The 26266-nt window shown below is 42.1% G+C and overlaps 2 protein-coding genes across 2 annotated transcripts in view; one reads left to right on the forward strand and one right to left on the reverse strand.

Moving 5' to 3' along the window:
• Window positions 1-13511, reverse strand: part of tmem121ab (transmembrane protein 121Ab) — an 81880-nt gene extending 68369 nt beyond the window's left edge. Inside the window, exons 1-2 of the mRNA XM_088324689.1 lie at window positions 13401-13511; window positions 13240-13322 (exon numbers count right to left, since the gene is read on the reverse strand). The gene's annotated coding sequence lies outside the window, so the exon portion shown is untranslated. The remainder of the gene's footprint in view (window positions 1-13239; window positions 13323-13400) is intronic.
• fut8b (fucosyltransferase 8b (alpha (1,6) fucosyltransferase)) overlaps window positions 1-26266 on the forward strand; it is a 435447-nt gene that overhangs the window by 96905 nt on the left and 312276 nt on the right. The window lies entirely within an intron of this gene.

Here is a 26266-nt window from a genome sequence, read left to right on the forward strand (position 1 = left end):
TTTCAGCCGTTGAACCGTACTCTGCAAGAATAGAAAGATAGATCAGGACTGGATATTGCTTCACCATAAGTTTTGATCCACACCCTGTGAGCAGTTAACAAACCAGAGGGCTGGTTTAAAGCAAATTAGACTGAAAAGATTGCCCAAGACCGTTGAGATATTTATAAATCCATCCTGAAACACAGAGAGAGCCAACGCAGCGATTTTAATAGGATCCCTCCCCCCGGCCCCTATAAGGACATGTGCCACTGAATTTTGTAGTAGCTGCAACCTGGCAATGTTGTTTTTGGGAGGACTTTAGAGCAGGGCAATAAAACAATCTAAACGAGCGGATATAAAAGCATGCATCATGCACCCCTGTCTTTGGCTGAGAGAGAAATGGGCGGATTTCTGATATATTTTTGAGATGATTAAACCAAATTTTAGTTATATAAGCAGATAAGTGGATATAGTTGTCACGGTTGCCATGGCGCCCAATTGGCCCCGCCTGTGTGGCGCCAACTGAAGCTGGTTGACGGATTGGCTCCCTGTCAGTATTTAAACTCTGCCCTCTCAGTCCTCTTTTGTCGGTCTGTCTTCGAAGCTGTTTTTATACGGCAAGCCTTTTTTCACCTGTCCCTTTTTTTTGCTCCTGTTTGTCTCCCGATCTGTTTTGATCTCGACCACGTCTGCTCTCCCGTCCCGAATTACGACCTGTTTTGATCTTGACCATGTCTGTTCCCCAGTCCCGAATAACGATCCGTTTTTAATCTCAGCCCCGTCTACTCCCCTCTCCTGGTTTTCGACTTGTTTCCGATCCCGACCAAGTTTTTGCTCTTCTGACCCATTTTTCCGTTCCCGACACCGCCATCGCTCGCCACGGAAGTCCCACTTCCGCGTTCAGACCAACCTGTTTCCTGCAACCAGCGATCACCAGATTGTGTGTGCAATCTCTTCCCTTCTTCCCAATAAAACTGTGAGAAACGCTACGCGAGTGGGTCCTGTTTCCATTCTGGTCCTGACAATAGTGTTTTGATATACGTGACAAAAGCTAGTCAACTTTCTAGTTAGTCAGTCCAACATGCTGGTTATTGATGAAAAAAATATGTTGTAGTCTCAGCTGAGATGGGATGGAAAAACATTTTATTTGTAGTCAAAAACGATACTGATGTCAACACACAATCGTCTCTCAAAGAGGATGCACCCTACTCGAGAATTTCTTATGGTTTATATTTGAGGATATCCAGTAACGGCATAAAATGTCTTGTAACCGGCACTTGAACTGATGTATTTGGCCATCACTTTAGTATCTGTGATAAAGGCTAGCTGGGAGACCAGCAACTGCTTTAATATTTCACTCTGTGTTTTCAGGTTATAACACATGGATTGGTCTGTAAGTAAGACTTCTTGGGCGTAATGTCTCATGATGACATACCCCAAAAATCGTTTCGAGTCAGGGACAAGAAAGCACCTGCGGTCAAAACAAATGAGGAAGCGTCTTTTATCACCATGCGGTTGGGACACATTTTATCACGGCCATAAAACCAATAGTAGTCCCACCCGACCTCACAGTTATTAGTCAAAAGTCGCTGTGGCACTTTTGTTTTCTCTCCTAAAACATTAAGGGATTTAGGTCTTTGATTTGCAATTGTCCCCATATTGTAACTATTTCTATTGGCTACTAAACACCTGAGTAAGCATTTATACGCCTCGACATTTTTGATGCACTTGGAATTGTTTTCACCTTATTAACGTCAATAGGTTATTCAGTTAAAAGGGGGCTTGTTTCAAGAGTCATTTGGACGTGCGTCGTCACAAAATGACTTTTCAAAGTCGCGTTAATACGAAGAACTTTCAAGTAAAGTGGATGGCAAATAGTTCTGATTAAAGAGGAATATTTTCTTGACTGGTTTGAAACTGTTTGGCCTTCATACTGTAAAAGCAAAGTCTAACAACTGCATACCCAATTAAATGGCTTTGAGTGCACGCAACCATTTTTCTGGGTTATTTTCAGACTTATTGCCGGGGCTAAACTGAAATCAAGTGTCATGAACCGGAACAGGATCAAGACCCAAATGCGTGATGTTTCTCACACAAGATTTTATTTTACGGGAAATCAGGAGTCATGCACGTTAGGCAGCGGTCTGACGTGGAATTATAGGAAGCCAGAGGCCGACTAGATCGATACCAAATGCCCGAGCAGATATCGGACAGATGGGATCGATACCGGACAGGAGGGTACAGACAGGATTGATATTGAAACAGGATATCGAAATTAAACAGGACAAACTTGACGGGACAGAAAACTGGAGAGAATAATAAACAGGACAAAAATAGACGGGAATGAAACTGGAAACCGATATTAAACGGGACAAAATAAACGGGAACAATACTGGACAGGAAATACCAACAGGAAACAGGACTGACTCAAAACCCACGTCTTGGGGCGCAGAGGTTCGACGAAGGACTGACCAAAAGGAGAGTGACAGGACTGGGTTTATATAGCAGGGAAGCCAATCTGTCAATGAGCTGCAGCTGGTGCCGCACGGGCTGGGCCAATTGGGCACCATGGCAACCGTGACAAACTTTTTGACAGAAGACGTTAGTCATAATTAAAAAAACATATACTGGTAAAACTATTGAGGTTGCATTACAAATGAATAGGTACTGTCCGGAATTTGAAAATTTGCTACTCGCTGACGCCATCTTCTGGCTTAAATCATCGTTGCAGCCTTTGTATGGCTGCTTGTGTGGTGCGTACATTTCTTAGATGTGCTTGAATAAACTCTTCTTTTTTTACATCTTTTGGGGCGTTTGGTTTGGGGTTTCGACTGTATTCTAAACAGTCCTTTTCTAACTTTCACCATTTTCCTGCTATACTATCAGAAAACCGAAAGCATGAGCATGAAATCACTCTACACTCCTCCCTCTCTCCCTCGCTACCACTTTTCTAGCTTCCTAATGTGTTGTAAGTTCCAAACAGCTCTGACAAAAGTAAGCTTAAAAAAGACAGGCTCGTTGGGAATTGTTTATAAAGTATCTTGGACATTGTTAACACGTACCTAATGAAAAAAATATTCTACTTTCAACTTTTTAAGGACACCTCAAACGACGCACCTTACCTTTTGATATAAGAACATGCATGGAAGTATTTTCATAGCTTAGTTAAGTCATGTCACATTACTTTTTGTAGTCCTTAATCTGAAACAGTGGTTTTGTTTTTGTATTGGCTACTATAAGAAAGGTGGTTCACTTCAACTTCTGCACTGTGGATGCACCTCCAAGAAAGGCGTCTCATTTCAAGGTGAGGCTTTGATATCTTTAAACCTCTCATCTCATCTCATTAGCCGTACCGCTTATCCTCAGTAGGGTCGCGGGGGGGCTGGAGCCCATCCCAGCAATCATCGGGCAGTGGGCAGGGGACACCCTGAACTGGTTGCCAGCCAATCGCAGGGCACACAGGGACAGACAACTCATTCGCTCATTCACACCTAGGGACAATTTGGACCGGCCAATTCACCTGAAATGCATGTCTTTGGAATGTGGGAGGAAACCGGAGTGCCCGGAGGAAACCCACGCAAGCACGGGGAGAACATACAAACTCCGCACAGAAAGTCTGGAGCTGGATTTGAACCCACGACAGGTTCCCATGACATGAACTGTGCCGCACAAGCGCTAACCACTGCGCCGCTGTGCTGCCCATCTTTAAACCTATTTAATAAAAATTACCTTAAAGCAGGCATGTCATCTCAGTATATCAGCCATAGAAAGTAATTCATTTGAAGGATTATTTTTCTTTTTTCTTCACAAGAGAGTTCAAGATATGGAGAAAAACTAACCCTCGGTTAACTATTTAACATGGCGTAATACTTTCCAAAATAGATTATGAAGTCCCATCGTTATCGTCTGGTCAGGGAGGGATGAGGTTTCGAGCACATACGCAGCACGGCGGTCGCCTCAGGGTACACAATTACCATTGTAACCGAAATCGTGATCAAACACCGGCCGCTGAAAAGTTCTTGTAAAGTTCATGCAGTGTTTGTGCATAGTTCATGCATCTTTTCACAAAAAGTTGTTCATCTCAGAATTTTTCTAGGAGTATTTTCAAGAAACCTGGCAATGTTCAAATGTTGTTTACTAAACAATCATAAAAGCTAGAATTTTTTTTTTTCCTGATGAAAGTTGAGAGTTAAAGCTTTCTTTTGATCTTTCCTATTTTAATCTGTAGGCCTTCAAAATGAGCCAAAATGGCAAAAACTGTCTGGCACTGGCTCTCCCAATGTGAGAGAATAATTTGGCATTGAATGAGTTAATGTCATGATTACTGATGCGAATCCCCTGTGCCCGCTCCTTTGGCGCCAACTGCCTCAGACTCTGATTGACTCCTTGTCCCTATTTAAACCCAGTCCTATCTGTCCCCTTTTGTCAGTTCGTCTTCGAATCTCTGTCCCCTTTTTTTCTCCTGTTTGTCTCCCGCTACGACCTGTTTTGATCTCGACCACATCTGCTCTCCGGTCCCGAGTTACGATCCGTTTTTTATCCCGACCACGTCTACTCTCCCATCCCGGCTTACGATTCGTGTCCGACCCCGACCACGTAATTGTTCTCCCAGTCCTGGCTACCGAACCAGTTTTCCGCCCCTGACACCGCCATCGTTCGCTACGGAAGATCCCCTTCCGTGTTCGGATCATAAGCCGAGTACGAGGGCGAACACCGGATCGTGGGTGCACCCATTCTTGGTTCATTCAATAAAACTTGTGGTAAAAGTTACGCGAGTGTGTCCTGGTTCCGTTATGGTCCTGACAGTTAAAACTTTTTCAAATTTCCGCCAATGTGGCAATATTGTTTTTAGTCAGTGTATCCTATTTCTATTGACTACTACGTCTCTAGTACGCGTGTTAAACAAATATAAACAGCATGCTGTTTTTTCTCCTCTTTTCCATAAATGCCATGCTCACATAGGTATACATCACAAAAAGAGGTCAAATCTAACTTCTCGGTTCAGGCCCAAGCTTTAAAAGACAATCATTAACTCGTGCTTGGGCTAGGCCGGGTTTCTCTCTCGCTGTTTTTTTTTTTTTTTTTAATTACGTGTCACCTGACAATAAAAACAGCTTGTCCCCAATATAAGGTCTGTCGTGTTCTCAGCTAGCTTGTCTCCAATCATATCGTCCTTCAAATCTCCGAACCTGCAGAGGCTACCTAAGCCCTGGAGGACTGCGACGTAATGGTAGGCCGACTCACTAGGCCTGTCAGGACCAGAACGGAGACAAAACCTACTTGCATGCATTTCTCTTAGTTTTATTGGGAAGAAGGGAAAGTATCGTACACACGATCCGAAGATCGCTGGTTGCGGGGAGCAGGTTGCTCGGACGCGTAAGTGGTGTTTCCGTGGTGAGCGATGGCGGTGTCGAGAGTGGAAAAAAACAGATCGTAACGGGGACGGGGGAGCAAAATCGTAGTCGAGATCAGAAAAGGGGTCGGAGCCGGGAAACAGATGGGAATCCGAACAGGAGAGAGTCAGTGTCGAAAAGCTTGTCTAGCGTAAGCTGAGGTTCACAGACGGACTGACAACCGGTGACAGGAAGACGGGGGTACAACAAGTGACAAGTAGCCAATCAGCATCCGAGGCAGTTGGCACCAAAGGAGCAGGCTCAGGTGCCTCGCATCAGTAATCATGACAGGGCCACTGTTGGCGCAGCTGGAAGATAACCCACCGCACCATGACACTCTGTGGAGCAGCAAAGTGTCTGGAGCGATATGCAACACAGTCCGCAAATTTCCTGGCGTGTTCCAGGCTTTGAAAGATGAGTTGGCCCTCATGCACATGCTATGGATTAGCATTGCTAGCGTCAAATAACCCAATGGCTACCCAAAAAGTTTTAAAAGAACCTAACCAGCGGGGCCCCGGGAATGGCGAATTCCCAAGCCGGGTACGGGAAGGGGGAATAAGCGAGAGGGGAGGCTCCATTCTTGTCGCCAATTTTAAGCTCAATAAGGCACTTGGAAACTGTTCTCAATGTTGTTGATTTACAGTAGGCTTTCTTATCAACCGCGTACTTTATGGCCATTACATCATGCCTTCATAACATTACCCTATATTTGTGTTTACACGCCACACACTGGTCATTTTTTAGGTGGTTCATTTTCTCTGTCCGACAGTGCCGGCGTACTTAACAGTACGTGCTGATGCAAGCTAATTTGTCAGGCTCAGGCTGGGCCTCTGGTTGGGTCGGGCTGTATTTTTTTAGGCCTTATCTGTATCAATTTTGAGTTTGATAATTTAGATACATTTGATTTTTCATTACAATTTTTATTGATTGATTTATTAATACACATTTTGACTAATCTATTAATTTGATTGTAATTTAACTATTTTTATTCGAACTGTTATTGAAAAGATAATCATTTCAATGAAAAGTAATAATATTTGATTGGAATTGATTATTGCTTTTTGTATTACTCAAATTCAGTAAAATAAAAAATACAATTACTTTGTTTTTAAAAATGAAAAAATAAAATGTATATTTAATGTGAATTCAAATTTTCAGAATCATTTTTTATGTTGACAATATTTGTGTATTATTTGCCCTCATGTAGGTTTTAGATCAGGGGATGGTGTCATAATAGTCTGTGGTTTGCATAATCTGTGGTCTGTGCAGCCCATTTAGACTCCTCTTGATTAAGGGCTATACAAATAAACAGGACTTCACTTGAGGTTTTTGAGTTTTTTCTTGCCCTCATGTAGGTTTTAGATCAGGGGATGGTGTAATAATAGTCTGTAGTTTGCAATGGTTTGTTGTCCGAGCAGCCCTTTCAGACTCCTTGATTAAGAGCTATACAAATAAACAGGACTTGACTTGACTTGAGGTTTGTTAGTTTTTTCTGGCCATCATGTGGGTTTTAGATCAGGGGATGGTGTTATAATATTCGGTTTGCAATAATCTTTGACTTGACTATCTGATCACAATCCAAAATGGATGCATTACTAACGCGCTTCTCATTTCTGATGCATAATTGACGCATATAGAAAATTTGCAAAGTAGATACAACGCGTGCTCTTCCTCCTGCCTCCCTCTGGCCATGTTATCATATAGTATGGCTCCTATTGACTGACCCTGCTGTTTAGCTATTGATTGGAGTGGGAGCCATTAGGTGAGGGAGATTACAGCCTTGCAGAGCTCGAATTTCCAAATGGAAAACCCGAGGTTACAACCGAATGTACGTATTGCGTACAGGGATGCTGATGCCAATAACTGTATGGCATGAACTGACGTGTTTGCAGAGAGACACACACAAAAAAAATCTCAATTAGCCGGTCTTGTCGATGCCAACGGAATCTGTAGAAATGAAAACATAAATTTTTGGAGGGGCTCATACAAATCTCTCTTATTGTCTCCAGACTATCATTCCAATTGACCGACAGCCGCTAGGCAGCGGTGACAGCAGGGGTCAGAGGATTGGTGAGGGGGCTGTGCGCCACTTCAGGCAGCGCTGTGGGTTTTTTCTGCATGTATTTATAGCAATACTGTATTTAATTGAGTTTCTAGCAGGAGGGCTGAATTTTAAAGAGCCTCATAAATGGAATTTGAGGCGTGTGGAAACACAATCCGCAGCGCAATACACATGCAAAGTGCACAATCATGAAAAGATGGCCGGGCTGTAATCTACGTAATGCAAATGATTTGAAATGGAGCACAACTGCCGGCGGCGGTTTGGGTGCCAAGAAGAGCGTGGCTGACCCTAAGGTTGTTTTTGAAATGGTAATCAATTTCGAGACTGGCAACCTCTGCATTGCAACTGTTATCGATGATTCCGTTTACTGCAGAAAGTTCTGAGTGGAGGTGTATTTGACAGGTTTTCCATATCTATCGTTCCATTCATCAATCCATCCATTTGATTGTCTCTCTACTCATTTATCCATCAGTTCATCTAAATGTCAATCCATCTATCCATCCATTTTTCAGTCCATCTACTCATCTATCGGTCCATTTATGTATCCAGCCATCTCTCCATCCAGCCATAGGCAAGTCTATATATCATCTATCCGTCCATCTATCTATCAGTCTGTCTGTATGTCTGTCTGTCTTTCTATTGTTCCATCCATCATTCCGCCCATCCTTCCATCCATCTAACTGTGTGTCAATTCTTCTACCCATCGTCACTCTTGAATTCAATACTAAGCACGGATAATACTTAAACTTCAGCCATGAATAATCATGAAAAATCCACTCTTTGAAAAAGGCGTCAAATCTTTTCTATGTATACAGTATAGGTTGATTTTGTTTCCCTTAAAATTGAATGAAATCTGAATATTTTGCTCATTTGTGTTCTTATTTGTTCTACTGCTGTCACGGTTGCCCATTGCCCCCAATTAGCCCAGCCCGTTTGGCGCCAGCTGCGGCTCGTTGACTGATTGGTTTCCCTCCTATTTAAGCTCCCCTTTGGTCAGTCCATCAACGAACCTCTGCACCAGCATGAGTTTTGTCTCTGCCCAGTATCCTGTTTATGTATCCTGTCCGGTATGAATCCTGTCGATCTCCTCCTAGTTGATATTGGACTCCAGTCTCCAGCGTCTGATCTCGATCCCGTCTGTCTCACCTTGTCTGATACCTTGCTACAATCTCCAGTATCGGGTATCGTCCCCGTCTATCTCGTCCTGTTTGAGATCGTACTCCAGTCTCCAGTGTCTGGTATTGATCCCATCAGTCTCGTGCTGTCCGATACTTTACTAAAATCTCCCGTATCCAGTATCGATCCCGCCTGTCTCATCCTGTCTGCTATCTGTCTCCAGTCTCCTGTATCTGATATCGATCCTGTCTGTCTTGTCCTGTCCGGCATCAATCCCGTCCATCCGGTATCTGCTCGTGTATCTGGTATCAATCCTGTCTGTCCCGTCCTGTCTGGTATCAACCACGTCTCTCCAGTATCTGCTCGTGTATCTCGGCCTCTGGCTTCCTGTTGTTCCACGCCGGACTTCTGCCTTACTTCTTTCACCCAGCGATCACCGAATCACTGGCGTTTGTGTTAATGTCTATGACTGCCACATTACCGTAAAATAAAGCTTGTGTTAGAAACGTTACGCATCTGGGTCCTCCTCCTGTTCCGGCTCTGACATCTACTGCATTTATGAGCGCTAATATTGTGAAGACAATGTGAGTAGATGATCTCATAACTGGCTATTACTGTTTGATACTACTTTTTCCCAGACTGATACCGATACTCTTGTGGCAGTAGTTGTACTAATCGACATGAGCAGATAATGAACGGTTCTCTCTCGCTCCTCCAAATGCAAAATGTTTTTCAAACAAATAAGATCATGAATTATAATGTCTCCATCTAGTTCTTCCATGAGTTGTCTGCTCATCAGGTCATTGACAAGTATACATAGTGCCATATTTTACAATCTAAACCAGATCAGAGTCCATGCCCTGAGGTAAAAGAACCGTTTTTCTAAGATAGAACACAGCAGACAGGCGTAGCCAATCGTGCGGCCTGACCCCCGGAGGGTCAATAGTCAAATTCATTGTCTGTTTATCGGATAATAAATTGAGCATGATAGATTAATTTACATTTGGCTCATCATCCTCACCAATAAATGAGCAATCTCTGCAAAGCCGCGCCCAGGGCTTAATAACCAGGGGAGGGGAGGGGGGGGGGGGCGGCGTATGTGTTGTAGGGCGGGGGAATCTGCGCCTTCAAATGTGATTTCTTCCAAGGACGCTGGAAAGGAGCGGGGTGGAAACCTCCTCGCCACAATTTGCGCGAAATTCTCATCACGCACAGCTTGAGCCGACATATCAGACACGGTTAACGCTGAGCGCTATCAAGCGTTGGGTGTAATCAAAATTCCTAATTAGCGTCATTAAAATTGACACTGTTAAATCCGGGACTTGGGGAAAATCTCAGCGTTAACGCCGTCTTGATTGTGGATTCTCTACTATCAAAGACAGTTACGATGCTGTGGGCTAAAAGCTGGGAGGTGTTGGTGTGTGAGTGTGTTGGGGATGGCGCTGTGGAGGTCTGGGTCACATCTCATCCAGAGCGAGCCCAGAGTGTGCATTTTTCTTCCCTTTATAGAGAGTGAATTAATTTCTCAGCGCAAAACAGCTGCAGCACTGAGGCGTGGAGGCAGCAAGAAGCGATACCGGGTGGTGGTGGCACTTGACTAGCGTATATAAAAGGTCAAACATTTAATCCCAGCTGAGAGACGGCACTCAGTAAGAATTAAAATGGTGGAAAAGTCCTGATGTGGTGTTCGACAGCATTATATTTTGCGGCAGGACTGCAGTGTGCTTACCAAACGATACGTTTATTTAGAATATTTTATTTCGTCCTGCAGAACCGATATGTCACGACCAGAAAGGAAACAGGACCCACTTGCGTAACGTTTCTCACAGTTTTATTGGGAAGAAGGGAAAGGATTGCACACACGATCCGGTGATCGCTGGTCGCGGGGAGCAGGTCGCTCTGAACGCCGAAGTGGGACTTCCACGGCGAGCGATGGCGGTGTCGGGAACGGTTAAAAACGGGTCAGTAGCCGGGATAGAAGAGCAAAAACGTGGTCGGGAACGGAAACAAATCAAAAGCCAGGGGAGGAGAGCAGACGTGGTCGAGATCAAAACAGATCGTAGCGGGAAACAAACAGGGGCAAAAACACAGGACTGGTGAAAAGGGCTTGCCGTGTGAAAACAGAGATTCGCAGACAGACCGACCAAAGGGGACTGACAGGACAGAGTTTAAATACTGACAGGGAGCCAATCTGTCAACAAGCTGCAGCTAGTGCCACATGGACAGGACCAATCGGGCGCCATGGCACACATGACACACAGGCGGGGCCAATTGGGCGCCATGGCAGCCGTGACATAACCATTAGAGATGTTTGATACCACATTTTTCAGGGACCAATGATATTGATACATTCAAGCCCCAAAAACGTACTGAATATATCAGCAATATAGATATTTACAATTACATGAGTTATATTTTCTGTTGTTTTCCTGAAAGATATTTTGGAGTTACCACGCAAAATAATTGACAAAAGATACACAATGCTATGCTCATGCTACAAATTAAAGCTACAAAGGGGTTGAACCGGGTATTGTTAGCAGCCATGAGCATGGACATCCCAATATAGCTTAGTATCGGATCAATAGTGACACCTAATATCAGTATTTGCCTGTTCCTGATAAATATTGAAGTGCTCATTTGAAAGTAACCTATTCACTTTTGTCTTTATTGTGTAAATGATTTTATCATGGAGGTGTGTAGATATGAGATATTGATACCAGCGATTTTTAAGGTATCGGTATTCCCTATGATAAGTGAATCTGTGACTGCCTTCTCGAGTTTATTTACCAATCAGTAACCTGAAATTAAAGAAAGGATGTATTAAAAAAACGGTGTCTTGAAAAATATCAAGGATCATCTAAATCTAATCTATCCATCTAAACTACTACAAATCAACCCTGATTTGTGTGTATGTTTGTATGTGTCTTAAAGGCTCCGAAACGGCTGAACCGATTTTCGTGAAAATGTATACAGTTGTATTTCAGGCTTCCGCGAGTGTCTTTAGCTAGGTTTCGTGTCAAAGAACCTCCAATCAATAACAACTAAATTGATAAACATCTCTTTTTGTCTGGTCTGTTTCTCTGTGTTCTCTTACGCCTCTCACAGCCAAATTGTGGTACTGCATCTTGCGACCCCGACCACTCCAAGCAGCCGAATCCAATCTTCAATCTTAGCAAATTTTTAATTTATACCATATTGTGTAGTTGACAATACTGACTGTTTGTACCTTACGGCGTATGAAACATAAGAGTAATCGGAAAACATGGGAAAAGAAACAGAAAAAAAGTACTATTTGGGTTTATTGACAATACTTGAATATTCACTGTAATTACAGTAATTTCTGTTTTGTCAGTATCATCCAGTGATGGACAATACAAAAAGTACCGTACAACAAAACACAATGTCCGAGACGATGATTTATTTTTATATTGTGCTTTTAGCTTACTTTTATCTGGTGTGTTCCGGGCGGAACAAACCCCCAAAAAAGAAGAGTTAATTTGAGCTTGTTTAGAAAATGCTATGTACTTGCAAATCCTGTACCCCACCTTTAAAAAAGGACTACAAAAATGGTTCCCAGAGAGACGCAGAGCGTGAAAATTTCGTAGAGGAAAAAATTACCAAGAAAAATTAGTAATAAATCGTTGACAGCCAATCACATTGAAAGTTTGAAAATTACATCGTTTAAAGGGACAGTGTGTATTATTTATTTGCAGTACCTAAAGCGAGTACTAAAAAGCACAAAAATGAATAAAAACTGCGGAGATGAAAGTGATTATAAAACACCATTTTTCTTAGAATTTGTCCTAATCTTTTTGGGTTTATGGATACTCGTAGCAGCACGATGGCAGACAATTATGTCGGCACCTTCTAGGTGGGACTCATAACATAATAATAATAATAATAATAATTTCCTTTGTATTGTCATTCTTTGTAACAATGTACACAGAACGAAATGTCGATACACCTGACCCGTTGTAGCGAGCCGATGCAGCCGCAGCCAACAGAGGGCGCCGCCATTTTACCAATGTTATAAGTCTTAGGTATGACTCGGCCGAGGCGCGAACCAGCGACCTCCCAGTCTCAAAGCGGGCGCCCTACCATCTAGGCTACTGAGCTGGTACATATAAAATGGATCTCAATTCCTCCACCAACGATATTTTTAAAAAGGATATTTCATGTATTTTTACTTGTTATTTAGTCCAATATGTTTTTTTTTACCACTAGGGGGTGCTAAATAATACACACTGTCCGAGATATAAATCATGAATGTACCCAGAGTGCATTTGTCATGATGTGAGAGTCACTTTGAAATATTATCACCGTTAGTAGTTTGGGGTCTCGGCCATATATCCTGGCGGTGACTTTGCTTTGGCGCCTGCGCACAAACTCTTTCAAATGAACCGCTGATAGGCTGAACTCTTAAAATCAATGGTTTACCAGTAATGACAAAAATACTCTAAGATTATTCCTGATAAAACAGAAAGTATGTTGGTTTAAAAGAAAGCATGCACATAAGTGCATTTTTTATGACTAAGAAAGCAGTAAGAGTCACAAACTGAAGCCAGTAGGAAGTGACAGTGATGATAGAATAAATCTTAGGACTTCATTTACTGTGTATATCTTTTCTTGGTCACGCTCAACAGTGTGTTTTATTCCTCTCACAAATCAAACTCAACTCTGCTGGCTTACCGTAAACGGACGACTCGTCGCTGTCCAAAGTGCTGAATCTCATCGCAGGCAGAGAAGAGAGGCTTTGTAAATCCGTTCCGATGCTAGTGTTGAAAAAATACAAAAATTAATTTATGGTAATAAAAAAATAAAATAAAATAAACACAGTCCAAAATAGTAACCTTGAGTTACACAGCGGAGTCTCGGTTTTTGGTTCCCTTGCACGACACGAGAGATTTCAGATGTACGCTGCGAGCGAGTCCAATCTGCAGACTACAGTCAATCGGTTTGGGTGATGGTCGCTCTCTTTCGCTCTCTCTCTTTCATCTCTCTCTTTCGCTCTCTCTCTCTTTCCCTCCCCTTCATTTTCCCCCACCCCCGTCCCCTCCTCCATCCCCTCTCTCTCGCGCGCTAAACAGAGGACATTTGCCTTCTTGGTAATGATTTCATAAAGAAGTGTTGAATTTGAGTTCATCCATTCATTCATTCAAGGCACTTGAAGGGGCACTTTTTTTTTCGTAAATCTATCGAAATCAGGGATCGTTTTCAAGATGAGAACTACTGATTGTTACTAACTAGCGGTAAGGGCACCCATTTTGATAAGAATTTTTAAAATATCAACTTATCATGTTATTACTATGGTATTATCAGGTTAGTTATTGGAAGTAGAGTTATAGAGTCAGTCGTGTATTGGTAAAGGGGTTGGTTGGTTGGATCCCTTAACTAGTAGGGTCATAGGGGCACCATTCCCTGTGGTGTGTCTTGGGCAGTAATAGATTCAACCAACCACTAAAACATAATCGTACTAGAAAAGCACTGGTGAGATATTTTCAGATCAGGTGGGCACTTCAGCTGTCCTTAAGGGGGCAACATGGAGCCCGCGGGCACCACTTTGGAGATCTAAATAGTAACATAGTGTCACAGTTAACCATTGCCCTCACTTTCCTGATTGGGTTCCCTCCTATTTAAACTCAGTGCTCTCATTCACTCCTTGTCAGTCTGTCAACGAACCTCTGCACTTGCAAGACTTATTTTGACTCTGTCCGGTATCCTGCTTGTGTGTCCAAAATACGGTATCGATCCCGTTTGTCTTTTCCTGTTGGGTATCCTGCTCGTGTAACCAGTATCCGGTATCGATCCTGTCTGTCCTGTCCCATCCTGTCCTGTATCTTGCTTTTGTAACCAGTATCCAGTATCGATCCCGTCTGTCCCGTCCTGTCCAGTATCTTGCTCGTGTATCCTGTACCTTGTATCGATCCCGTCTGTCCTGTCCGGTTTCGATCTCTTCTGCCCAGCAATCGCCGAATCGCTGGCGTTTGTGTTCCCGCACATGACTGCCCCGTTAACGTACAATAAATCTTGTGTATAAACGTTACGCGTCTGGGTCCACCGTCCGTTCGGGTTCTGACACATAGTTACACAATCACAGCACTTGCTTCACGTATTAAAAAGGAACAAACAAGTTTAGTTGGCAAATATCATTACTTAACTTATTCACAGTATATTATTTTAGCGTTTTTCTTTACTCAAATTTTTTGGAAGAATTTTCGGAACTGTTAACAGACTTAGTAATTTGTGCGGACAATGTTGTAATTTTTGGTGATTTTAATTATTCACATAAACTCCCCATCAAATTCACTTGCAATTGCATTTAAGTCACTGATTGATACATTTGGTTTCAATCAAATAGTTGATGTGCCCACTCATAAAGATGGGAACACTCTAGATCTCGTCCTGACCCGTGGCGTAGTAGCCTCAAATGTTACAGTGTTACCATATCCTAATGCCATCTCTGATCACTATCTTGTTAAATGTGAGGTGCTGTTTAATGTTTACTGTGATAAGGAAAATTTAGGCTTTAGCAGTCGCAATATCCGCCCTAAAACGGTGTTAGCCTTAAAAGAATTATTACCTACGGTAACTGCAGCATTCCCTTCGTACACTGGGTCTGTTGACTCACTTACAAACAACTTCAATACTGCTTTGGTAAATGTTCTTGAAATATAAAGTAGCTCTTGCCTCAGCTAAAGCTTCGTTTTTCTCTAAGATTATTGTTAAACACAAGAATAATCCGAAATTTTTGTTTCACACAGTGGCGAAACTTACCAGACAACAACTTAACCCAAATAGTTGTACTTACTCTGCTAACGACATTATGGAATTTTTTAATAAAAAGATTCAACCAATCAGGAATGATATTTTAAAAGAACGCTCTGTATCCTCCTCCTATTTCAAAGATGTGGAGGTGTTAGGTAAGGACCGTGTCGGCGGTTGTTCAGAAACAGTTTCAATGTTTTGTCCCTTGATAATCTAACACAGATGGTCAGTAGGGCCAAACAAACTACATGCCTGCTCAATCCGTTTCCAGCTTCACTGGTAAAGAATCTGTTTGGGATCTTAGGACCATCAGTTTTAAATATTATTAATATATAGATAGATAGATAGATAGATAGATAGATAGATAGATAGATAGATAGATACTTTATTCATCCCCGAAGGGAAATTCACATTTCCAGCAGCATCCCTGAGCTGAGAACAGTACAATAATAAAGCCAAAAGAATGCAATATACAAATACCCAGTGTGACGTGCAAATGCCCACTGTAGCGTGTTATATAGAGTAACTAAATAGTGCTACACAGAATACATATTGCAGTAAGATTCGGTAATATCCAATGTAGGTGGTGTGGTTTAATGTGGGCCTTTACTCTGCCGGGTGGAGTTAAAGAGCCTCATGGCATGAGGAAGAAAAGATCTCTTCAGTCTGTCCGTAGTACAAGACAGTGACAGCAGTCTGTCGCTGAAACTGCTCTTCTGTCTGGAGATAATGCTGTGTAGTGGATGCGATGGATTGTCCATGATTGACCTCAGCTTTTTCAGTGCTCGTCTCTCAGCTACTGTTGTTAGGCTGTCCAGCTCTTTGCCCCACTATCCTCGGGTATTGTTCCTGTAGCCTTCAAGTCTGCCGCCATTAAACCCACGCTTAAGTGACCTAACCCTGACCCAGAAAGCCTAGGTAATTATAGGCCATTGTCAAATCTGCCATTTTTTGCAAAATCACTTGAAAAGGTCGTTGCACAGCAGCTAAATGACTTCATGTCAGAAAATCACCTCTTTGAAACTGTCCAGTCAGCATTTAGGGCATATCACTCTACTGAGACTGCCCTGGCTAAAGTAACCAATGATCTCAAGCAATAGATTCCGGTGCCTCATCAATGTTACTGCTGCTGGATCTCAGCGCTGCTTTTGATACTGTCGACTACAACATTTTACTTGTTCGTCTAGAATGCATTGGTATCTCAGGAACTGTACTCTCGTGGTTTAGGTCCTACCTGTCAGACAGGATGCAATGTGTTAACTATGGCAATCTGACCTCTAAACAATCCAATGTCCCCTATGGTGTTCCTCAAGGCTCTGTACTTGGCCCCCTTCTTTTTAGTATTTATATGATCCCGCTTGGTGACATTATCCGCAAGTATAATATTAGTTTCCATTGCTATGCAGATGACACTCAACTGTATGTGCCACTGGAAACAACTGGGCATTTAAGTTGTAGAAATCTGGAGGCTTGCCTTACTGAGATTCTAAGATGGACGTCACTTAATTTTTTACGCCTTAACCCAGAAAAAACTGAAATGTTTATTATTGGTCCAGCTCACCGTCGTCAGTTGTTTTCAAACACTACCCTGAACCTAGACAAATGTAATATCACCCATAATGACTCGGTCAAAAATCTAGGTGTTATATTTGATCCTAATCTGTCGTTTCGATTACACGGGAAAAATATTACTAGAATAGCTTTCTACCACCTCCGTAATATTGCGAAGATTCGTTCGATGCTGTCCCAATCAGATGCAGAGGTTTTAATTCATGCGTTCATTACTTCTCGGCTTGATTATTGTAATGTATTGCTTTCTGGTCTCCCGATGTCTAGCATTAAAAGTTTGCAGCTGGTTCAGAATGCGGCCGCTAGACTTTTGACTAAGACCAAAACGTTTGAGCATATTACTCCTGTATTGGCCAAATTGCACTGGCTCCCAGTCCACTTAAGATGTGACTTTAAGGTTCTCTTATTAACATATAAATGTTTGCATGGGCTTGCACCCTCTTATCTCTCCGATTTGATTTCCCCCTATGTTCCTGCACGGAGTCTGCGCTCGGAAAATGCCGGTCTACTTGTGACTCTGAGAGCCAAAAAGTCTGCAGGCTCGAGACTTGTTTGCAGGCTGGGGGCGTCGTTGATGTCATGCACTTTCCGGACATTTTCAACATCTTACCTAATGTTTACTATTATGTGTACAGTAATGCTAATTGTAATTCACCCTGGTCAATCCTGGAAGGGGGATTACCACATGTAAGGTCCTTTCTCAAGGTTTCTCTTTTCTCCTCACACTGAGGTTTTTAAGTTGTTCCTTGCCTGCATGCTGGTTTAAGATCAGGTAATTGTGTAATTGTGTAATTCTAATCCTGCGCAGTCCTTTGAGACTTTTTTGTGATTAAGGGCTATATAAATAAATGTGACTTGACTTGACTTTTCATTTTCACAAGAAAAATATTTAAGAAAAACCTTTTTTAAAATGGGTAAATGTTACTATATTTTCATTAGATGTACTAATTGTATCATTATGTGGAATCAGTATTGATTACTATACTCTGGGTATCGGTCTGACGGAATATACATATATACATCTATTTGCGTATGTACCATATTCATTCGTGTATAACGCCCACTCCTTCTTTTTGATTAAAAATCGGTATACATTTCAATAATTGACGAGGTATGAAAGTGATACCAACATACAATTTACAACGTATTTATTTCATGTCCTTTAAAGTCTGATTCATCATCAGACGGACCAAAGAGTCTGTTTCCCTCGCCGTGCTTTTTGTGTATTTGTATTTTTCAGAACAACTTTCTGTTTAATTCATTCTTTAATATATTTTCTGGTACTGTGAATAACAATGGTAAGACAATGAGATCAAGTCTAACTACTTTTCATATGTCATTTATATTACCGGTGATCTAGTGGTTAGGACTTGGCGATCTCACCTCCTTTAAACGGGTTCAATTCCCGTTACATCATATATTTTACGATTGGGGTCAACACTATTTTTTGACTGATCAATCATTGCACAAATATGGCATTATAAATCCTGATATTGTGCCCCCAAACATTGAGAACTTTTACTGTAAAAAAATCTGTCCCCTTTTGTCAGTCCGTCTGCGAACCTCAGTCAACACTAGGCAAGCCTTTTTCGACCCTGACTCCTAACTGTTTTTTGCTCCTGTCTCTCCCCCGGCTTTGACCCGTTTTCAACCCTGACCACGTCTACTCTCCCATCCTGGCTTTTGACCTCTTTTTGTCCCCCCACTACGTCAATTCTCCCTTGCTGGCTTACGACTCGCTTCCGACCCCGACCACGTTTTTGCTCTCCTGTCCCGGCACCTGACCCTTTTTCCCGTCCCCGATACCGCTATTGTCTGCCACAGAAGAGCCATTTCCGTGTTCAGAGAATCCTGCTTCCTGCGTCCAGCAATCACCGGATCGGGGACGCAACCCTTTCTCTTTCTTCCTATAAAAAGAAACGCAACGCAATTGGGTCCTGTCTCTGTTCTGGTCTTGACACGTTATACACAAATAAATATAATATTTCTCTTCTGGTGCACGATGTCAAACACTATCAGTCGTGTATTGGTAAAGGGGTTGGTTGGTTGGATCCCTTAACTAGTAGGGTCATAGGGGCATCATTCCCTGTGGTGTGTCTTGGGCAAGTACAGAGTTACTTACCGGGAAAGGGTATAGAAAACATTGACTGCGACTAAAAATGATTCCTCCCTTTCCCTGGCATTCACTCTGTGGAAAAAAATTGAATTAATGGCCACTTTGTTCATAGAAGGAGTGCAGCCATCTGGATCAAGCACCCCCTGCCCTGTCACCATGTGCATGGGATCAACAGTTTGCAAGACAATCTGCCATATATTGGCAGTATGGAGTAAGCAGCGCTGGTGGGAGGATTACTGTCTTTAAACAAGGGAACGTTATAATTAATATGGAAGAGCGATTTTGCAAGTATCACGGCATCTCATGAGGTAGTCTAGTGAGATGGATTGTCACAGTTGCCATGGCCACGCCCGTGTGGCACCAGCTGCTGCTCGTTGACAGATTGGCTACCCTTCTATTTAAGCTCAGTGCTCTCACTCTCCCTTTGTCAGTCCGTCAACAAACCTCTGCCCAGCAGGACGTGGGTTTTGACTCTCTCCGGTTTCCTGCCTGCGTTTCCTGTCCGGTATCGTTCCCGTCTATTTTTGTCCTGTTTAGTATTCTCTCCAGTTTTTGTTCCCGTCTAGTTTGTCCCGTTTAATTTCGATATCCTGTTTTGATATCGATCCTTTCTGTCCCGTCCTGTCTGGTATCGACCCCATGAGTCCGATATCTGCTCGAGCAATTGGTATCAATCTCGCCGGCCTCTGGCTTCCTGTCATTTCTTGCCAGACTGCTACCTAACGTGCGTGACTGCTTTGAGACTGGGAGGTCGCTGGTTCGCGCCTCGGCCGAGTCATACCTAAGACTTATAACATTGGTAAAATGGCGGCGCCCTCTGTTGGCTGCGGCTGCATCGGCTCGCTACAACGGGTCAGGTGTATCGACATTTCGTTCTTACAAAGAATGACAATACAAAGGAAATTATTATTATTATTATTATTATTATTTCCCGTAAAATAAAAGGGCTTGTGTAAGAAACGTCACGCATTTGGGTCCTGATCGTGTTCCGGTTCATGACATGAAAACGTCACCATGGATCCAGGCTCAGTCCATTTTAAAGATTGGGCTTCATTTTCTTTTTTATGAAGTATTTATAAGGTATTCTCTTGATTTTTGTGGTTAATTTGTCCCATAACCACTCATATTGAGTACATTTTAGCGTCAAGGAATATTTTTACTTGTGTGCATGACCACTTACGTGCATTTCCTCTTATCCAGGGTATTGTTATGCCGCAAAGCATCGTGGTATTTGTAGTAAAAAGACGAATGGTGCACACAAACTCGGTTTTACTCGCTAAAAAAAAGCCAGCTGTACATGGGTTGATTTCTATGGTACATTTATACTTAATTTTTTCCACCTTCCACCCATCACTCTATATATAATGGATGCGACAGTTGTGTCCATCCATATGCAGTGTTAGGACTAACACGTTACAAAGGAGCGCGTTCCTGGAACCCAATTACTTTTCTTGGTCTAGTACTGTGTCATGTTATTGATCAAATGTTGTAGCTGTCGTTACTATTTGGTGCGTTACTACAATTCTCTGCTACTTTTTAAATCCAGATCATTGATTATAGTGTCCTCTAATTGATCTGTATTCTTTCTTCTTCTCAGATACATCCCTCAATGCAGTTGAGATATTCCTGATTGGTGTTTAGATTTACCTACAAAATATAACTAAATACTGTTAGGGTGTCTCCGTCTCAAGCACATAGTACAACGACATTGAATTTCTCCTCATGTAGATGATCTCCTCATAAACACGCATCAAAGCCAAATCTGGTTGGTTGGTCGGTTGGATCCCTTAACCACTAGGGTGCTAGGGCCACCATTTCCTTTGATGTATCTTGGGCAACTACATCCTTGTGGCGCCCATCCCTCTCCAGGCCAACGTATGTTTCAACCTGGTCTCGAACTGGGCACTTTTCACGTGTTAGGCGACTGGGAGTAAGCTTATATGTGTATACTTGCTTGTGTGTCACCAGTAGCGAATGGTAGGAAGGGGTATGTGGCTAATAGAGGAAAAGCAAACTAATAGGAAATGAATTGGGCGAACATTAACAGAATTTACAGTAAAAGGATGCTGAATTTAGGTATTTTTTTGTAAAATTATTTTTGCAATCCACCATGCCTGGAGTAAAACCGAAAACATCTTGGACCGTACAGAGAAATGAAGGAGAGCGGTTTGACACCCAAAGACAAAATGGATATGGATCGCTTCAGCTAATTGTTGGATTGTAAACTCTCAAGATTGCACATGCCAAGAAATATGAAGGGTTCAATGCTTCCACAGGTTTGTGTACAAGTTTTCTTCTATTGATTTTAGCATATGTGCCAGAACCAGAACAGAAAGAGGACCCAGATGCGTAACGTTTCTCATATAAGCTTTATTATATTGGAATGGGGCAGTGATGCACGTTAACACAAACGCCAGTGATTCGGCGATCGCTGGGCGGAAGAAGTCTGGCGTGGAACCACAGGAAGCCAGAGGCCGACAGGATCGATACCAGTTACACGGGCAGATACCAGACAGATGGGGTCGATACCGGACAGGACGGGACAAACAGAATTGATATCAGATACAGGAGACTGGAGACGGATATCAGACTGGACGAGACTGACGGGATCGATACCAGACACTGGAGACTGGAGTACGATATCACACAGGACGAGATAGACTGGGACGATTACCGATCCTGGAGATTGTAGCAAGGTATCAGACAGGACGAGACAGAAGGTATTGATACCAGACACTGGAGACTGGAGTCAGATATCAAACAGGACGAGATAGACGGGAACGATAGCAGACAGCACACACAAGCAGGATACCGGACAGAGTCAAAACACATGTCTTGCCGGTGCAGAGGTTCGTTGACGGACTGACACAGGGTGAGTGAGAGCACTGAGCTTAAATAGGATGGAAGCCAATCAGCCAACGCGCTGCAGCTGGCGCAAATGGGCGGGGCCAATTGGTGGCAATGGGCAACCGTGACAATACGGCTATTTTAAAGCATTTTTAGGGGGGGGCTTCAATAAGAGTATATCATTTGTAATTTATAACTAGATAGTTACTTTGTCATTGATTTTGGGCAATGATATGAGTAAAATCATCCTAGAATCAACATTAGAATTTAAATATAGAAACGTCTTTTTTCGCAACGGTGTCACTCATACGTGTCCCCCTCATCAGATTGCTAGCAAACAGCATGTTTAAATGTTATTCGGATTGCTCCAATCAGTGCCCAGGGAACAGAAGGCAGTTCTCCAATTGGTCAAACTCAAAGGTGATATCGAAATTCCGCAATGTACAGAAAAATTCGAAAACTAATCAAGGAATGAAAAATCTATGATACACCCAGGACGCTGGAGTTAAACTGCAACATAGTGAGGGAACACTTGATAATTTTGATATTATATGATGTACTGAAATATAAGTTATGGCTTATATTTCTGTCTTCATACATGCAGCTTTAATTCCTTGTCCATGCTCAAATCTGCAATCAGCTCCGGCCCTCCCTCGCCCAAACTCTTATAAGCAGTATATAAAATGGATGGCTGGAGGACAAGTGTGATTTGGCATGCAACACTAACTCATGTAATCTGCAATGACTTATGCGATTAGACATTAAAATCCCATTATGTACGCTGAGGTCAAAAGCTCACTTTGGGCTCATAAGTAGTTGTCCCTTCAGAAATCGTGTGATGAACTGTAATAGCGGTTTTGATGAGCAAGGTTGATTGCGAGGGTCGGCGTGTTAACAGTGTCATGGCTACGTTATGCTGAGTGTAGATGTTGTTGAAGATGTGAGTAAAGTGATTTACATATGTGCTCCCAATTTTCTCACGTTATGTCCAGTTCAGTGTCGCGGTTGCCATGGCGCCCAATTGGCCCCGGCCGTGTGGCGCCAGCTGCGGCTCGTTGACAGATTGGCTTCCATTCAATTTAAGATCAGTGCTCTCACTCACCCTTTGTCCGGCCGTCAACGAACCTCTGCACCCACAAGACGTGGGTTTAGAATCTGTCTGGTTTCCTGCCTGTGTTTCCTGTCCGGTATTGTTGCCGTCTATTTTGTCCTGTTTAATATCGATCTCCAGTTTTCGTTCCCGTCTAGTTCGTCCTGTTTAATTTCGATATCCAGTTTTGATATCAATCCTGTCTGTCCCGCCCTGTCTGGTATCGACCCTATCAGTCTGATATCTGCTCGTGCAATTGGTATCGATCTTGTCGGCCTCTGGCTTCCTGTTATTCCACGCCAGACTGCTGCCTTACGTCTTCCGCCCAACGATCGCTGAATCAGTGGTGTTTGGGTTAACGTGCATGACTGCCCCAGTCCCTGTAAACGATAGGCTTATGTGAGAAATGCCACGCATTTGGGTTCTCCTCCTGTTCCAGTTCTTGACAGTTCAGTATTGAAATTATATTATATTTCAAATTATGTGTATATATACACAGTAAAATTCAGATTCAAATGGACCGGGAAAATTATCCAGACTATCCGAGTATCCGGATTAGCCGATCTCTGGTGTTCTCAGACCCCCCGACCTCAAAATGATGTATAGTAGAAAATACATGGAAAAACTCATCTGGTTTCGATAGTACAGGGATTCATGAGTTTATATTCATACTGATAAAATGAGAATTGTTGCGCGTAAGAACGGGAGTCTGAGGCAGAGTAATAAATGTCGGAGCAAACGGCAGCTTTATTGACATAGCTCTTGAAAACGGGGCACAACAACAATAGCACATTGCTATCTCTCTAACTTCCGAACATGTCCCACTGGAACTCTACTCAAAAACAGTGTTCCGTGGGTGAATGATGGAAACCCACTACAGAATATGAATGGAACATACATACCACGTTTTTCAGAATATCTGACAATGTTTGAGGTTTCATGTGAACATAAGCTCCGATATCTTTCTTCTTTATGCCAGTGGTTGTTACAGTTTTCCTCAAATGTCTGGTCCTCTCGACTCCACCTCTTAACTGACACCATGATGTGACACTGGGTGTGGTCTCCTTCGGTTTTCTGTTTGCACGAATAGGTCACAACTTGAATCGAAGCACAATGAGATCAGTCAATAATAACCAGGAAGACATTTGCATAGAGAAATTCGTTTGTCTATGGACAAAAGGATGGCATACACTTTCCGGGAAAGTTGGGTCATCCAGCCTCTTCCGGGACGAAGACATCAAAGACGGCATGCCGACTTGGAATATGACTCTGGAATAGACATGGCAAAATGCACAGGAATGGATCGAAATGATTAGGATTTTGATCGGTAATAGCCGACGATCCGGATGATAAAATTCGTAATATGCATGGATTTTTCGTAAAAATACATTATCCAGACCAAACTTTTTATCCAGTAGTTGAAAAGATCAGGATAAACCTAATCCGGAGTTTTACTGCATATACACACACATACACAGGATATTGAGATGTTTAGACGCGATCTAAGGGATGGACAGGGCACCCGTATGATGCAGCGGGGGTAAACCAGTGAAAGCTGTCGGGCCCTGCTGTTGAAAAGAAGAGTGTGTTGTGTCACCCTGACCCGAGTGACATGGTCGCTTTCTTGTGTCCTGTTTCATCTGAAGGGACAAAAGCATGACCAACTTGGGTGCTGAGGTGCTTAACTTGTTTCGGTGTTTGGGCATTTGGGTTGGCCATGGTCCAAAAATGTTTGCGTGTATTTTTTTGCTACGTTTCCCTTTTTTTCAAATTTTCTTTGTTTTTGCATGTGTTTGTCTTGCTGTCGGTCATCCCTCTTGAGGGATATGACCGGGGTAGATAGATAGATAGATAGATAGATAGATAGATAGATAGATAGATAGATAGATAGATAGATAGATAGATAGATAGATAGATAGATAGATAGATAGATAGATAGATAGATAGATAGATAGATAGATAGATAGATAGATAGATAGATAGATAGATAGATAGATAGATAGATAGATAGATAGATAGATAGATACAACAAATATTTTTGACTTCAAAATTATTCTAAATCAAACATTACAGACACACTTGAAAACTCAAGTGCGAAACACATTTTCATACAGATTGAAAGCAGCGCTCTTTTGTTCTCCGTACAATATTTTTCACTCGCTATAGAAGTGATGAGAAATGGGACCACAACAGCCTTTCTTGAATAGAATTTTGGTACATTTTGTCTGAGCGATTTTTCGTTAACTGACATATAAAGTTGTTAAGTTTGTTTCAATTGGACAGGTGCAAAGATTTCCCGGGATGCCAGTCCCTTAACAACAGTTTTTATCTATGTTTATTTTATTGTTTATTGATGTTGACTGTGTTTTGTGTATTCAAATCAAATCAAATGTATCCGTAAAGTACTTTTCAGGCAATAAATTGCTATTCAAAAATTAATGTACTATAAGACCATAAAACAATAAATGTCATGATTACCGCTCAAAATTGTTCAAATTCAATAAAAATAAAATAAACAATAATAGAAATAAAATGTGATCATGACAAGGCACAGACTAACCATGTAAGGAAAGGGACCTGAGGGAGGGATATCCACACTGATAGGGGTGGCTGCAGACAGGGTTGGGTAGGGTTACTTTAACTTGATTACTTTCAATTACTTTTGGATTACTCCAATACCAAATATGCTAATAAAAGACAAAATAAACTAAATATGAATAAAATGATGACTTACAACACATGGTAAGCTTTCTCTCCTGGCTTTGATCCCTTTGATCTCTGGCAAAACCAACATAAAATGCGACAGAAACAAAATGAAAATAAATCCAAACAGGTTTTTGCCGTTCCATGTATTCCGTTACTCCCCAAGCCTGCACAAAATTGAGTAATTTTATTCATATTTAGTTTATTTTGTCTTTTATTAGCATATTTGGTATCGGAGTAATCCAAAAGTAATTGAAAGTAATCAAGTTAAAGTAACCCTACCCAACCCTGGCTGCAGATAGCCTGCAGATTTTAGCCATGTTTAGCCATTGGACCGTACCTTGCTAAGTGTGGACCTCCAACATGAGGAAACACAGACATATAAAAATAGATATAAAAGCAACTGCAGAAAAAAACATAAAAATGTGAAATAAAAGAGTGAAGTATGATACAGTAAACGATTAGAAGTTAAACAAATCAGAGCGAAATAAGAATGATTTGTTAAAAGTCACAATCAAAAAAGTTTGCCTTGAGCCTCCCCGCAGACCTGACCGTTCCATAGGTGAGGACCAAAATGGCTGAATGCTGTTTCGCCATATGTTTAGGTCCTTACCCTAAGAACATTC

The sequence above is a fragment of the Urocampus carinirostris genome, chromosome 20, assembly GCF_059441175.1.
Source record: "Urocampus carinirostris isolate Australia breed hairy pipefish chromosome 20, RoL_Ucar_1.0, whole genome shotgun sequence".
Lineage (NCBI taxonomy): Eukaryota > Metazoa > Chordata > Actinopteri > Syngnathiformes > Syngnathidae > Urocampus > Urocampus carinirostris.